This window comes from Sorex fumeus, unplaced genomic scaffold (genome assembly GCF_029834395.1).
Source record: "Sorex fumeus unplaced genomic scaffold, SorFum_2.1 ptg000003l, whole genome shotgun sequence".
Lineage (NCBI taxonomy): Eukaryota > Metazoa > Chordata > Mammalia > Eulipotyphla > Soricidae > Sorex > Sorex fumeus.
Genome location: NW_026606060.1, coordinates 61382502 through 61396345, shown reverse-complemented (window position 1 = coordinate 61396345; position 13844 = coordinate 61382502).

Sequence of the window (13844 nt, the reverse complement as noted above, 5' to 3'; positions counted from 1 at the left end):
ACATACTCACAGGATCTTCTGCTTATCACATCTGATTTCCACTTGTGATGTGGTCAGGCTAAAGTTTTAACAACCTTCCTGTCTCTTCTTTCTTTTTTTAAACAAATTCTCCCTTTCCCCAGGATTAAATCTATCTCATATTAGTCAGATTCATGCTTTCTCTTTTAAAAAAGAATGTGTTCATCCCAAATATAAACCATAAAGACCTTGATATCCGGGCAGACATCTGAGTGAAGAAAGACTTTCTCCAGGGGCCAGGAGATGGCGCAGTGGTTAGACATATGCCTAGTGTGCGCCTGACCTGAGTGTCCCCCAAGCATCACCACATCCAGCTCTGGGGCCCCCTGCCCTGTAGAGTCCGAGCAACCCCATATCCTCAAGCCCTTGCATTGAACCACCAGCCCCACTGGACTCCTCCAAAGAGAAGGGAAGAAAGTCTTTCACTGGAAGTGTTCAAAATATATTGAACTGGGGATGGCTCAAAGGGCTGGAACACATGTTTTGCATGTAGAAGGCCAGGGTTAGGTCCTTGGTCCCACCAAGTCCCCCAAGCACCATCAGGGGGAGGCTCCCTCCACAATGACTCGGGTCAGTTTCAAACCCTTATGCCTTCTGAGATGTTATGCTCAGACTAAAATTTTCTTTTAAAGAGTAAAAAAGAAAGTTATTGGAATTGCATTCCTATGACAGTCACACTGTCAAATCGGAGAGAGGTCAATTCAATGATAAATTTCTAAAATTGATCTTATCTACCATTCAAAGAACTGCAAAGTACACTTTGGTGATGCCTCTCTAGATAGTTCTTTTTTTTTTCTTATTATAAAATGTTTGACTATTATTTAGTGAAATAAAATAGTGTTATTTTCAGAGAGGAGAGAGAAAGTTACACATCTCAGATTGAGAGGCAAACAAATCTCTAAGAGAAGTGAGCCCCCTCTGGGATTTTCTAAACTAGTGGAATTGAATCATATCTAATCTGTGACTAATCCAGTTTGGTTGGAGGAGAAATCCACAGGGTTTCAATAACTTTCATATATTCTTGAGGAAAATAATTTGCATATAAAATTTTGATATCTGATATGAGATGCACAGCTTATTTTAATTATGCATCTTTAGGAATCAGATTCAATTTTTTATTTTAACACAGCACTCACATGATTATTGTCTCAGGTTCTTATGATAACCATCTCATCATAAAACTCAAGATAAATTAACTGGTAGACATTGTAGCCACATCTATTATTGCCCACCCACTAACTGTATAGTAATGGAACAGAGATACAGCAGATATTTAAGCAGATACAGAGGAAGCTATGGGGGGAAAAAAAGAGATAAAGGTGCTGGAGAGATCGTACAGGAGGTAGGATATTTGCCTTGCATGCAAATAACCTGGGTTCGATCCCTGGCATCCCATATGGTCCCCCAGTACTGCCAGGAGTAATTCCTGAGTGCAGAGCCAGGAGTAACCCCAAGCATCACTGGGTGTGCGGTGTGGTGCGCACACACACACACACAGACACACAAGAGATAAAACGCAGATGAAGAAAATATACAAATTATAGGATTGCACAGAAATCTAGTTTATGGAACTTCCTCTTTTTAAAACTCACTAACATGTTCTTGATGTGACATAAATGCTCCAAGGGAGCAAGTTCTGCTTTTAAATTTCCTTTTAAATGAAAAAGCCACCTCCCAATTATTCTGTTTTGAGAGTTTAAGGATTAGCACATCTTCCTAAAACAGAACACATCAGCATATACTGAAGATTTTTGAAAAATATGTGCTCCAAAGAGAATGTTTTGTTGTGATTCCCATCTGGACTTGATTTGTTTACAGGAGAAACTGTGTGTGTCTTTCAACTGCAATTCATTTTTAAAGTCCTAATTGTCTAATTCAGTGGCACTATTCCTGGGGAATTCATCACTGAGGAAAAAATGAGCTTTTCCATTTCTATTTTGACTATAGAGCTGATTCAGGGTTTTAAAAATGTTTTCTGTACCTCTGCACCCTCTTATTATGAGGGGATGATTTCTAAAACAAAAATCCACAGGGGAGAGGAAGATGGGACTAATAGATGCCTAAAACCAATCAGATCTTAAAACACCACAGTCTCTGAGATGACTTCCTTTAGGCAGATCGTAAATAGCTTCTAAATAGCTCTTTACACATTAGAGCATATTTGAGCAGTTCACAACTTAGAAATGACTTTTACACCCACTATCTCAATTGATCTATGGGATGGACTTGAACATTCTTTTCAATTCTCTTACTCAGAGTTTAAGCGTATCATTTGGTACCACTCTGGGTCACTCTCACTAGGCTGTTAGTTATAGGTGAATCTGAACAACATCTCAAACATAAGCAGATAATTGGGCTCAGGAGAATCCTTATCTAGGGACAGAGCTGTCATTGAGGACTGTCCACAGTTTCCTGCCTTCCAGGTACCAGACAGGATCGCAATGTTGCAGTGCTCACAAATTCTCATCGATATGTTAGTGAAGGAACAATGTCACTTCCAGGTTCAGTCCAGGTAGAAGCAATTAACTGGTGCAAGACCCTAAGGAACTGTTTTTCTTTTCTTTTTTAAAAATTTTTTAATTTTATGAAGTAATTCACAGTATTTGATGATATTTAATATTCAAACATCAATCCCACCACCATACACTGTCCCACCACCATATTTCGGGTGTTTCCATCCCGTGTTTTTCTTTTCTACCATGGAGGTGAACAGATTTTCAAACTCTCCAGGTTCAGCACTTAGCAGGAACATAAAATCATGCTTTGTCTTTTTCAGCCAAGGAGATTGGAGGAGGTTACCTTCCCACACCCAGGCCAGTTTGACAGACAGAGCCCCAAATACCCAGTGATTGATCTCTGGAAGTAAACTGAGGAGCTACTCTTTTGGATAGTCCCCTTTACCACTTGCTAGTCGAGCATCCTTCAAAGAACTCCCAGATGAAAGAGAAGCTCTTTTCAGACTGATCTGACCAGGCAGACCTGCTGGCCACGTGGCCCCAACCCATCCCATAATCACAATTCACAGCATTGACCCTCATTGTAAAACCCTGAGGAAGGTGCAGTGAGACCCCCAGAATAGAGTCGCAACATCTAGGAGCCCAGGGCAAGGCCAGTACACCTGCGAGGCCAAAGCCTCCTCTGTGCTACGTGGGGCAGTTGCTACCCAGACTCTGCAGCTCGGAGCAGACGCAAACAGGGAATCTCTGGGTGTTAAAGAATTGGGCACTTCCAGGGGACTAACTTTGATTCTGTCCCCTCCACTGGTCACCAATCAGCTGTCTCACTGCTGACCAGGTGTGTGAAATGAGAACTCAGTAACTCAGTGGCTCTGGGTTGTAATGGCTGTTTTGCCCAACTATCTTCTCTGGACTCAGGTGATGAGATCTTGGGGAGCAGGGGAGGAGAAGAGAGGTTGCCCTGTGGAATAAATCCAGGTCTTCCCCTCGCCCCACACATGAGCTATAACACTGACCAACCATCCCCACCCCCAGTTAGTTTATTTTTGGTGAAGTAAGATAGATTTTTTTTTTAGTAAGATAGATTTTATTGAAACTTATTTAGAAAGATGTGATGGGAGACAGAAGTACACATTTGAGAGAGAACACGAGTTTCTGCAGAGTCGAAATAGGCAAGGAAAGGAACAAATGTGAGAGACGTGTTCAAGGGAGAGTATGGGCTAGAAGCCCTCCCCCACTATAATCACTCACTCATTTATTCATTCTGTTTGTTATTCATTCAGTTTGTCTCACATTGATTATCATAGTCTTCATTCAGCTAATGTATAATTGAGTGCCTAGCTTTCGTGTTATTCTTTTTTCTTTAAAAGGCTCTTCCGGGGGCCAGAGAGATGGCTGGAAAGGTAGCGCCCATCAAGTCTGGTACGTATGAGGCTCTGGGACTGATCCCAAGCACCACACACGCGCGTGCACACATACACACACACAATAAATTAATGGAAGTTCTTACAAAAATGAATAAATGAGAGCTATTTTAGTCCTTTGAAGAATGTTATTTAAAAAAGAAATTGCACCCTCCACTATAAAGGTTGGCAGCTGCAGATCGGCCGTGGGGCTAACAAGCAGAGCGAGCTTGGGTCTTCATCTTCTCAACCAGGTGTCTCTGCGCAGTGCAAAAATAAATAAGCAAACCGAAACTCATACTCTCTTCGGTCTGCACCTGACACGCTACAAAAGGCCAGACACAGCGAGGGGTGGGACAGTGAGTGTGGGGGGCGGGACAAAGCGGGAGGGGCGGGGCACAGTGCGAGGGGCGTGGCAAAGCCGGAGGGGCGGGGCAAAGCGGGAAGGGCAGGGCATGGTGTGGAGCGGGGCGAAGAGGGAGGGGTGGGGCTCAGTGTGAGGGGCGGGACAAAGCGGAGGGGAAGGCGGGGCAGTGCAAGGGGCGGGGCAAAGCAGATGGGGCGGGGCACAGTGCGAGGGGCGGGGCAAAGCGGGAGGGGAGGACGGGGCAGTGCGAGGGGCGGGTTAAAGCGGGAGGGGCGGGGCACAGTGCGAGGGGCGGGGCAAAACGGGAGAAGAGGGCGGGGCAGTGCAAGGGGCGGGGCAAAGCGGGAGGGGCGGAGCAAAGCGGAAAGGGCAGGACATAGGGTGAGGGGCGGGGCAATGCGGGAGGGGCGGGGCAGTGAGAGGGGCGGGTCTTTGGCTTCTGAAAACAGTTCGAGGCACCCAGAGATGCTGCGCTTTTTGTCGCCTCCCACCTGAGACATCCCGTGGGGTCGAAGAGCTGGAAAAGTAGTGGGCACCGGGTCAGGGCTGGGCCCAGCTAGGAGCCTCCCCCACATTCAAGTTATCAAGTTATCGAAATAGCCTCCCTTGCTGGGAACCGAGTGGGAAAATGTCAGCGAGAACTCTCCCATCGAAAACTCTGGAGCCCTTCATTGCCCAATCTGTTTGCATGCCTGGGTCAACCTCCTAAGCCCCTGGGAGGGCCTGGGCAGCCTCGCTGGCCCAGGAACCGCAGAGGGCTTGGGAGCGGTGGTCACTGTTGCGAAATAACCCGGGGCTCCGAAACCAACCGCAAACCGCCTGTTTTTAAGGAATTCTGCAGCCTTTTATCACCAACTTGGCATTCAGCTGGACTTTTTTTTTTTAATGTAGGAGTACTGCTATTTATTCAGCCACTGATTAGGCTGATTGAATTGGGCATGAACTTCACTGGACTTTCTTTTAAAAGCATGGTCACGAGGGCTGCTTGCAGCCGGCCAGCCCTGCTGTGGACCTGAGGGGCTGGCCTGGAGAATGCCTGGCTCGGCATTGGACTCCCCCCCCCCTCCCCCCGCCTCACTGCCCACCGCCCCAACTCCTGCTGGGCTTCTGGGCATGGAGCCCGGGAAGGGGATGTTTCAAATCTTCCCGGATGAGTCTGCCTCGAGGCCAGGGCTGCAGACCACTAAGTTGAACAAATCTGTAGGATCAGACTTAAGGAATGTGGACGTTGGGGAAGTCAGGGTTCCCACCCAGGCATCAAGAGGAGGATGGGTGGGATGGCCCCAGAAGCCCCAAGAGGAGGATTCTGCAGGAGAAATACACTTCACAGAGCTGAATGTGTCAAAAAAAAAAAAAAAAAACCCAGAGAAAGAGGCCCTTGTCCCTGCTGGTGGGTTGTAAACTGGCTCAGCCTCTTTGGAAAACTCAAAAAAAAAAAAAAAAGAGAGAACTCCTTTAAAATTCAGCCCTTGAACTCCAAGGTTGAATAGTGAAGGATTTCAAAAAAGAAAAAAAAAAACAAAACTACAAATTCAAAAATATACACACACTCCCAAGTTCACTGCAGCAACAATCACAATAACCAAGATCTGGAAACAGGGCAAAAGGGATGGTTCAACAGGTTGAGTGTATGCTTTGCAGACAGCGGTCTTGAGTTTGAGCCCTGGCACCTCCTTCTCTCCCTCTTCCCCACCCCCGCCCCAGTGATCTCTGAGCACAGGAATAGCCCTTGGGCACCACCAACTGTGGCCCCAAAAATAAGAAATTAAAAATAGATATGGAAACGACTCGGCGCCAAAGAGAATATCAGCCAACCAGGCCTCCAGATAAAACACCAAGGGGTTTCTCAGCTCCTCCACCGGAAACCACCACGGCCAAACGTGGATGGGTGGTGGTGGAAGTGATTTTTCCTGCAGCCGGTGCAAGGTCGGGGCAGGCATCCTGGTGTTCCCCGTGGACCCCAAGGCAGCTGTCTGCTCGCACATGCTAGGACCCTCGCAGCCCAAGAGCCAGATCCCAGCGACTTCCGCTGGACTAGAGCTGTTACCGACTGGATTCCACGGGATGTCAAAAGACTGCGTGGCCGCCCACCTTCCAGATGGTCAGACTTCTTCGTCAAGATCATGAACGATCGGTTTGAGGCCCTTCATGTTCCCGGAGCGAACAGATGCCATTGGGCTACACTAGCACGCGACAGGGACAAATGGAGACGTTACTGGCGCCCGTTTGAGCAAATCGACGACTAACGGGAAGTTAAGTGATTAAGTGATTAAGTGATGGAAACGACTCAAGTACCCAATGACAGATGAGCAGAGAAAGAAGATGTGGTCTCTATACCCTTTGGAATACTGCTCAGCTTGAGGAAAAGAGAGTGGAACTGTCAAGAATCAGGTAAGTGAAGTAAGTCAGAGGGAGAAAGACAGATATCAGAAATATTTCACTCCTGGGGCTGGAGCAATAGCACAGTGGGTATGGAGTTTGCCTTGCACGTGGCCGACCCGGGTTCGATTCCCAGCATCCTGTATGGTCCCCCGAGCACTGCCAGGAGTAATTCCTGAGTGCAGAGCCAGGAGTAACCCCTAAGCATCACCAGGTGTGACCCAAAAAGAAAAGAGAAAAATTCACTCCTTTGTGGAATCTAAAGAAACAAAGCAAAAGTATAAAAACAAAAGGAACAACTCTTAGATTTTGACAACAGAATGGGGAGTTGGGGAGATACAGGGGGAGGTCCAAAGGACTGTGGCAGGAGTTATTAGTTCTTTAGTGGTGTGACAACACAGTTGAAGAGTGGTCACCCTGTAGTCCTAAAAACTGGGGGGGGGGGGGGGATATATACACTTATTGCTTTAAGTGATATATAGCAGGGAAGGGGGCAGAAATAGAGCCAGAGAGGGCGGAGGAAGGGGATTGAATACATGCGTCGCATGCAAGACCCCTGGGTTCCAACCCTGGCACCACACAGACCCTCTCAAGTCCCATTGAGTGTCGCCCCTCAGAAAAGGGAGGATATAAAACAGCTTGGGGTGGAAAGGACACGAATGAAGGCAGTTTGGAGCCGAGGAAATCTGACACGGAGCCATGCAGATGAAACCCACGGAGATAGACTCGGGGTGAGCGGAGGAGCGGGTGGAAGAGGGGGGGACAAGACTGACCGGCAGTCAGGAGGCGTCCATCAGTCAGTACCTGACTGAGCCCCAAAAGCTTCACACAGTCCACCCTCCCCCCAGAGAGCCCCCCATGCTCTCTGAAGACCCCCTGGTGGCTCTGAACGTGCAACCGGGACCCCGCTGAGATTCTTCCAGAAGACCGTACTGGGCTGGCCTGGAAAACAACCGAGGGGCAGAGGGGTGACTGGGCTCCTCCCCCAGGCCCCCTGCTCACTGGGATCACTGGGGTCCGTGTCCAAATCCAAATCTTCACAGTCCTTGTCAGGCCCCCCAGGAAGGCCCAGGGACCTTGTGTTTAATCTGTGTTGGGGTCTCTCAAATCCTATTTAGGAGGCCAGGAACCCCCATGGAGACTCTTGTCCAGCAAGGCCAGCAGTTCAGCGCGAGAGCCCAAGGGTGAGGACCTGTGGCTGGGGGTTCTCCAGGCCACCCCGACAGTGCTCAGGGGGACTTCGTGGTGACGAGAGTAGAAACAGGCTGGCCACACGCAAAGCCTGTGCCTTCACGCTCCTCACTGCCCGACCCTGATTTTAAGATGTTCTCTCCTTATGTTAGGTCTCGTCAATCTGGGGCTGGAACAGTAGCACAGCAGGGAGGGCACCTGCCTTGACACAGCTGACCTGGGTTCTACCCCCAAGCCCCGCCAGGAGTGGTCCCTGAGTGCAGAGCCAAGAGTCAGCCCTGGGGGCTAGAGCAATAGCACAGTGGGTAGGGCATTTGTCTTGCATACGGCTGACCCAGGTTCGATCCCCAGCATCCCATATGGTCCCCTGAGCACCACCAGGGGTAATTTGTGAATGCTGAGCCGGGAGTGACCCCTGTGCATCGCGGGGTGTGACCCAAAAAGCAAAAAAAAAAAAAATTCCTGGGCAGGAGTGTGGTCCCAAATCAAATGAACAAACAAGGGCTAGAGCCAGCCTGACAGGCCAAGGCTGACCAGACGAGGCTTCGTCCTCTCTGTGAGTAGCACAGACTCACAGTCTGTGGTCCAAAGCCACAGCAAAGCACAATCCCAGGAAATGGTTTCGGAGTCAGCCTGGCTCCAGGAAGAACATGCCTTGGTCTCCATCTCCTTCTCTCCCCTCCTCTGGCGTGCTGGTCACCCTGGCCAGCTCCGCAACCGCTGCTGTGTCCACCCTTGACCCCGGTTTAGCCCTATTTGGTTGCCAGCCAAAACACACACATCCCATCTTCACATCCGTCTCCTGCGAGGGGACGTGGTCAGAGGCAGCTTTCTGCCGTGGAATGCGGGAAGATAAACCCCTTTGAGCCCTCTCTGCGAGTTCAGTTCACACGTCCTAAAAGGTCCTTACCCGGGGATTTGGTTCATCTGGCACAGACGGGCACAGGTTGGCTGTAATTAAGGGTCAGGGTTTCTTTCAGCTTATAGAAATACCACTGAACCTTGGCACCCCAGTGAGCCATGTGTACCCAGGTAGATATTGTGTGTGTGTGTGTGTGTGTGTGTGTGTGTACATATATACAAACACACTTCAGAGCCTCTCTGGAAGATTCCAGAGAGCACCATAGCAGCCCCATTGTGCCTTGGCAGAGTCGATCAAGAAGCATTGTCTGCACAACAAACCCCTCCCCCCCCCAAGATTTGGGGAGTCACAGGGATCACCTGGGCGCACCAATCCACGGGTGTGGCAGGAAACGGAAGGAAGATGGGAGCCGCAGGCAGGAAAGGGGTGTCCGTGTCATCCAAAGAACACCCCCCACCACCCTCCCACCCCCCCCACCCCCCCCCCCCCCCCCCCCCGTGTGCCTGCCTGCCTGGGGCAGCCGCGACTCCTCCCCTGGGCCCTCTCTTCAGATGCATGACCTTTAGCCCTTCAGGGGACTCCAAGGACAGACCAGCCACTCTCTCTTTTTTTGCAGTTCTCAACATCCATTTAATACATTATTTTGCTAATACAGGAATTGGTAGCTGAGGAAAGTCAATGATGAGGAAAGGGCCAGATATAAGGAGGTTTTGTGAATAGGCCAAAACCATCCACACCCTTTCCCAGACAGACCCTGGGCCCCGGGCCTGTGACGCTGGGCCTTTGGTCCTGGTGGGTCCTAGACCTTCACTTGCATTTCACCTTCACACCCTTCTTGCTTCCTTCTCTTGCCTAGTCCAATTTGATGGCTTCTCCACTACCCCCCCCCCCCCCCGCACACATCCTGCCCCCTGGCCTCAGTCCCTCCCATGCCCCCCTCAGAAACCCCCCACCCCCCGTCCCATCCCATCTCCCCGGAGCAGAGGACTGTGTCTCTGATGACTAAACTGTGGTCACCAGAACCCCAGCCTTGTGGGTCCTGCTGAGCAACACAAAACCCTGGGTTCCGTCTGAGACTATTAGTCATACTCAATGATCAACACACTCCTTTGCTTGCTTGCTTTCTTGCTTTTTTTTTTTTTTGAATCACAACAAAATTAACGTTTCTTTTAAAACTGGGTTGCTGGGCTTGAGTGATTCCATAGCTGGTAGGGCACTTGCCTTGCATGCTATCAACCCGGGTTTGATCCCATACGGTCCTCCGAGCTCACCAGGGATACGTCCAGAGCCCGGAAGAAGCCCTGAGCACCACCAGGTGTGGCCCCCAAACAAAACAAAAACAGGAGCTTGGGGAACTGAAGGGGGTTTTCTCAAGTTCCAGGTCACTCACCTTTATCACCAAGCCGGGAGTGTCAGTCTGTAGTCAGATCTTTCTTGAGTGGCACCTTCCGTTCCAAAAAACGGAAATGCAGCTCCCAGCCCCGGAGGCTGGAGGCCACGGTTGATAATCACTAAGAGCTGAGGACACGCCCACCCGGCAATCAAGAGCTTTGTGTTTCTTATGGCTCACAGGTGAGGAGTCTCACACTCCAATCCTGCTGCCTCTTAGACTCAAACACAGGAAGGACACTTGGCAAGGCAAAGCCCAGGACAGAGGGCCACCTCAGGTGATGGCATCCTCCCCCCCTGCCCAGGCCTGTCTGGCAGAGTACCACAGAGCCAGCACATTCGGCAGGAAGCTCTTAGGGAATCTATGTCCCGCAACAAGCTGCAGGTCCTGCTGTTATTTATGTATTTTTAACTGGGGGAAGCAGAGTTGGATCACACCTGGCGGTGCTCGGTGCTTGTTCCAGGCTCTGTGCTCAGAAATCACTCCTGGCAGGGCTCAGGGGGCTATATGGGGTCCGGGAAATTGAACTGGGATTGGCCACATGCAAGGCAAGCGCCCTCCCTGCTGTAATATATGGCTCTGGCCCATGTCCTGTTGTTATTATTAATGATAGTGGAGGGGAAGACAGGGTCACTCATACCCAATCCACGTAAGGTCATGCATAATAGTCGAGATGAAATCATAATAGGTCATCCAGATGGAGTCAGGCACACATCATTCAGCCGGGAAGACACACACATCCCTTAGATGAGCTCATGCATACATCATTCACGCAGGGTCATGGATACATACATCACCTAGACAACATTACACACACACACACACACACACACACACACACACACACACACACACTGGAGTCATGCACACATCATCCAGACAGAATCCAAGTGAAATCATCCATACGTGATCCAGGTAGGGTTCTGCATTAATAATCCAGATGGAATCAAGTAATCCAGACAAAATTATTCATTCAATGTCCAGAGAGGGCTATGAATACATAATCCAGGTAGGATTATAAATAAATAATCCAGATAAAAGCAAGCAGATGGAGTTCAGATGGAGTTGTGTACACATCACCCAGATGAAATCACATATATATAATCCATAGAGTGTTATACATAGGTAATCTAGATGGGACCATGTGTGCAAATCCAGATGAAGTTATCTGTACACTGTCCAGGTAGGTTATGCATAGCTAATCCGGACAGGATTGCCCAGACATCAGCAGATGAACTCAGGCATGCATAGTCCAGATAGGGTCAAGCCTAGTAACACAGGCATCGATGCATCCATGCGGTACCCAGAGAGAGTTCCATGTATATCATCCCAGCATCCTGAGAGCAGACAGGATCACTCCTACATAAACCAATTGGGGTTTCACATACACAGTCGAGAGAGGGCGATGTGCCCATCAGCTCCCCCTGCCCACGCAAACACGGGGCAGCTTGACCCCGTAAGCTTTATCTAACTTGCGGGGTGCTCATTTCTGCAGCTGTTAACTGAAATGGGGATGACACTCCTAACCCCCTGGTGGATCTTCAGAAACACGGAATGGTATTGTGCACATAGAGCACTTCTGAGTCGGACTCAGAGCCAGCGTGTCCATGGCCATCCTGCCATCTGCTGTCTAGGGGACCGTCTCAATCCCATTCTCTCTCTGCACTGCCTGCTAGTAACAGCCGCTTGTCACAAAGACATTGAGATGCACCCAAAAAGGTTGAACCCTCAGGCGTGGTGGGTGTGCCCCCAGGTAGGGCGTCCACTGCCCTGGGGTGCCCAGAACCTGGAGTTTCCTGTCTGCACACCCACTTCCCTGGTCCACATAGAAACACTCCTGGTCCTTCTCACAAAAAAAAACGCTGTCCAGGAAGGTCACTTTGGTGGTGGAATTGATGTTGGAACATCAAAAGTCCGAAACAGCTGTATTATGAACAACTTTGTAAACCGTGGTGTTTAAATAAAAGTATCTTATTGAGAGGGAGAGGGAGAGAGAGAGAGAGAGAGAGAGAGAGAGAGAGAGAGAGAGAGAGAGAGGAGAGAGAGAGAGAGAACCCACTGTCAAGCTAAGCCTTTCCCAGCCTACGTTTCTGTCATTTATCTGGGGAGCATGGTTAACATTTACATCTAGGAAGAAAAATTCTTGGCTTGGGATCTTGGGATCCAGTCTTCTGTGCCAGTTTTATTATTTGATCTTGCCTCGTTTTTATGTCCTCTGCAAAATTTGATCAATGTGCATTGGTGTGTATCCATGTTGTCAATTGGGGTACCATGAAGGACAATGCTTTGTGGGACCTGGACTTACTCTGCTCCAAATGCTCCCCTGCTCATGCCCCCTGCCTTTGACCTGCGTGTCAATGAAGCTTCAAGGGCGTTTGCACGTGGCTGACCCACGGTCAATCCCTGGCACCCCATGTGGTCAATCCCAGCACCACCAAGAGTGATTCCTGAGTGCAGAGCCAGGAGTAAGCCCTGAGCACCGCCGGGTGTGGCCCCCAACCTCACTATAGCTTTTACCATGGCACTGCTCAGGATGGTCTGCGGGTCTGTCGCGGCCAACCCCCACCCCTCACCCCCACCCCAAATCCGCTGAGACCCGGATGATTGATTCCTGGTGTTTTGCTGCCATCTAGTGGTCATATGGGGGATGGCATCGTGGGCTGCGACAGCCAGAGGGGCCGCCCTATTTCTCACCTGACAATGAGAGAAGAGTGAGCTCTGGCGGCGGGTCCTTTCGTTATCACCCACTGGTCTCAGAGACGCGTTCTGGGGCCCCCAGCCACCAACCACGGGCATCCCCCAAGGCCGACTTGGGCTAAGTTTGCACATTCTGTTTGCACCCACGGGCCACTCAGCTTCCAGGTAGCGATGTTTTGGCCCCTGTGTTGGTCCTCTTTGAATAAATGAGTTATATGCAGAAGACATAAGCCCGACAAGCTCCCAGTCACTCAGGGTGACAAACGCTGTCCCACCACTTGGGGAAAGGGACCTTGGTGAGCTGACGGCTTGCGTGTCAAGACTCTGGAAACCCCAGCTTCCAGAAATGCCGTTTCCACAAACACACCTGTTTTTTGCAACAGAGGGACACACAATACAAGGACAATACAAACCAGGCAGTTGATTTCACTATGGAGACATCAGTTCCAGAATCTTCTGTGGCTCAAGCTTACCCCTTGCCTGACTGATAGAAAAGTGCAGGGGTTGGGGGGAGGGATACTGGGACTGGTGGTGGTGGAGAATGGGCACTGGTGAAGGGATGGGTATTCGATCATTGTATAACTGAAACCCAAGCACAAGAATTTGTAAGTCTACAACTGTACCTCATGGTGTTTCACTAATAAAAATTTAAGAAAATAAAATAATGCAATTTAAAGAAAAAAAGAAAAGTGCAGGGGTGGTGATGTATCTAGCCTGTGATAGTTATCATACAGGGAGCTATTGCTTTTCCTCTTGGAAAAGAAAGACTGGAATATTCTAGAAGAATTCAGATCATTCTTGGATATTTCCCCCTTTTCAATACAAAACAAGGCTAAAGTTAGTGCAAAATCATGTGAGAGAGAAACAACCAAACATCCGGTGGACCATAAATCTCTCTGAGTCAGTCCCTTGCCTCACCTCACCTCTCCGTGAAAAGCTTGGAAGGGGGCTTTCCCTTTGGATGAAAAGCAGAGCCTTGGCTCTCTGAAGGGACCTCACTCAGTTAAGGAATGCTTGAAAACGTCATTCTATTTCTGTACGTGGATGATTTATTTTTCATTTTCCTTTGGGCATTTCCGGC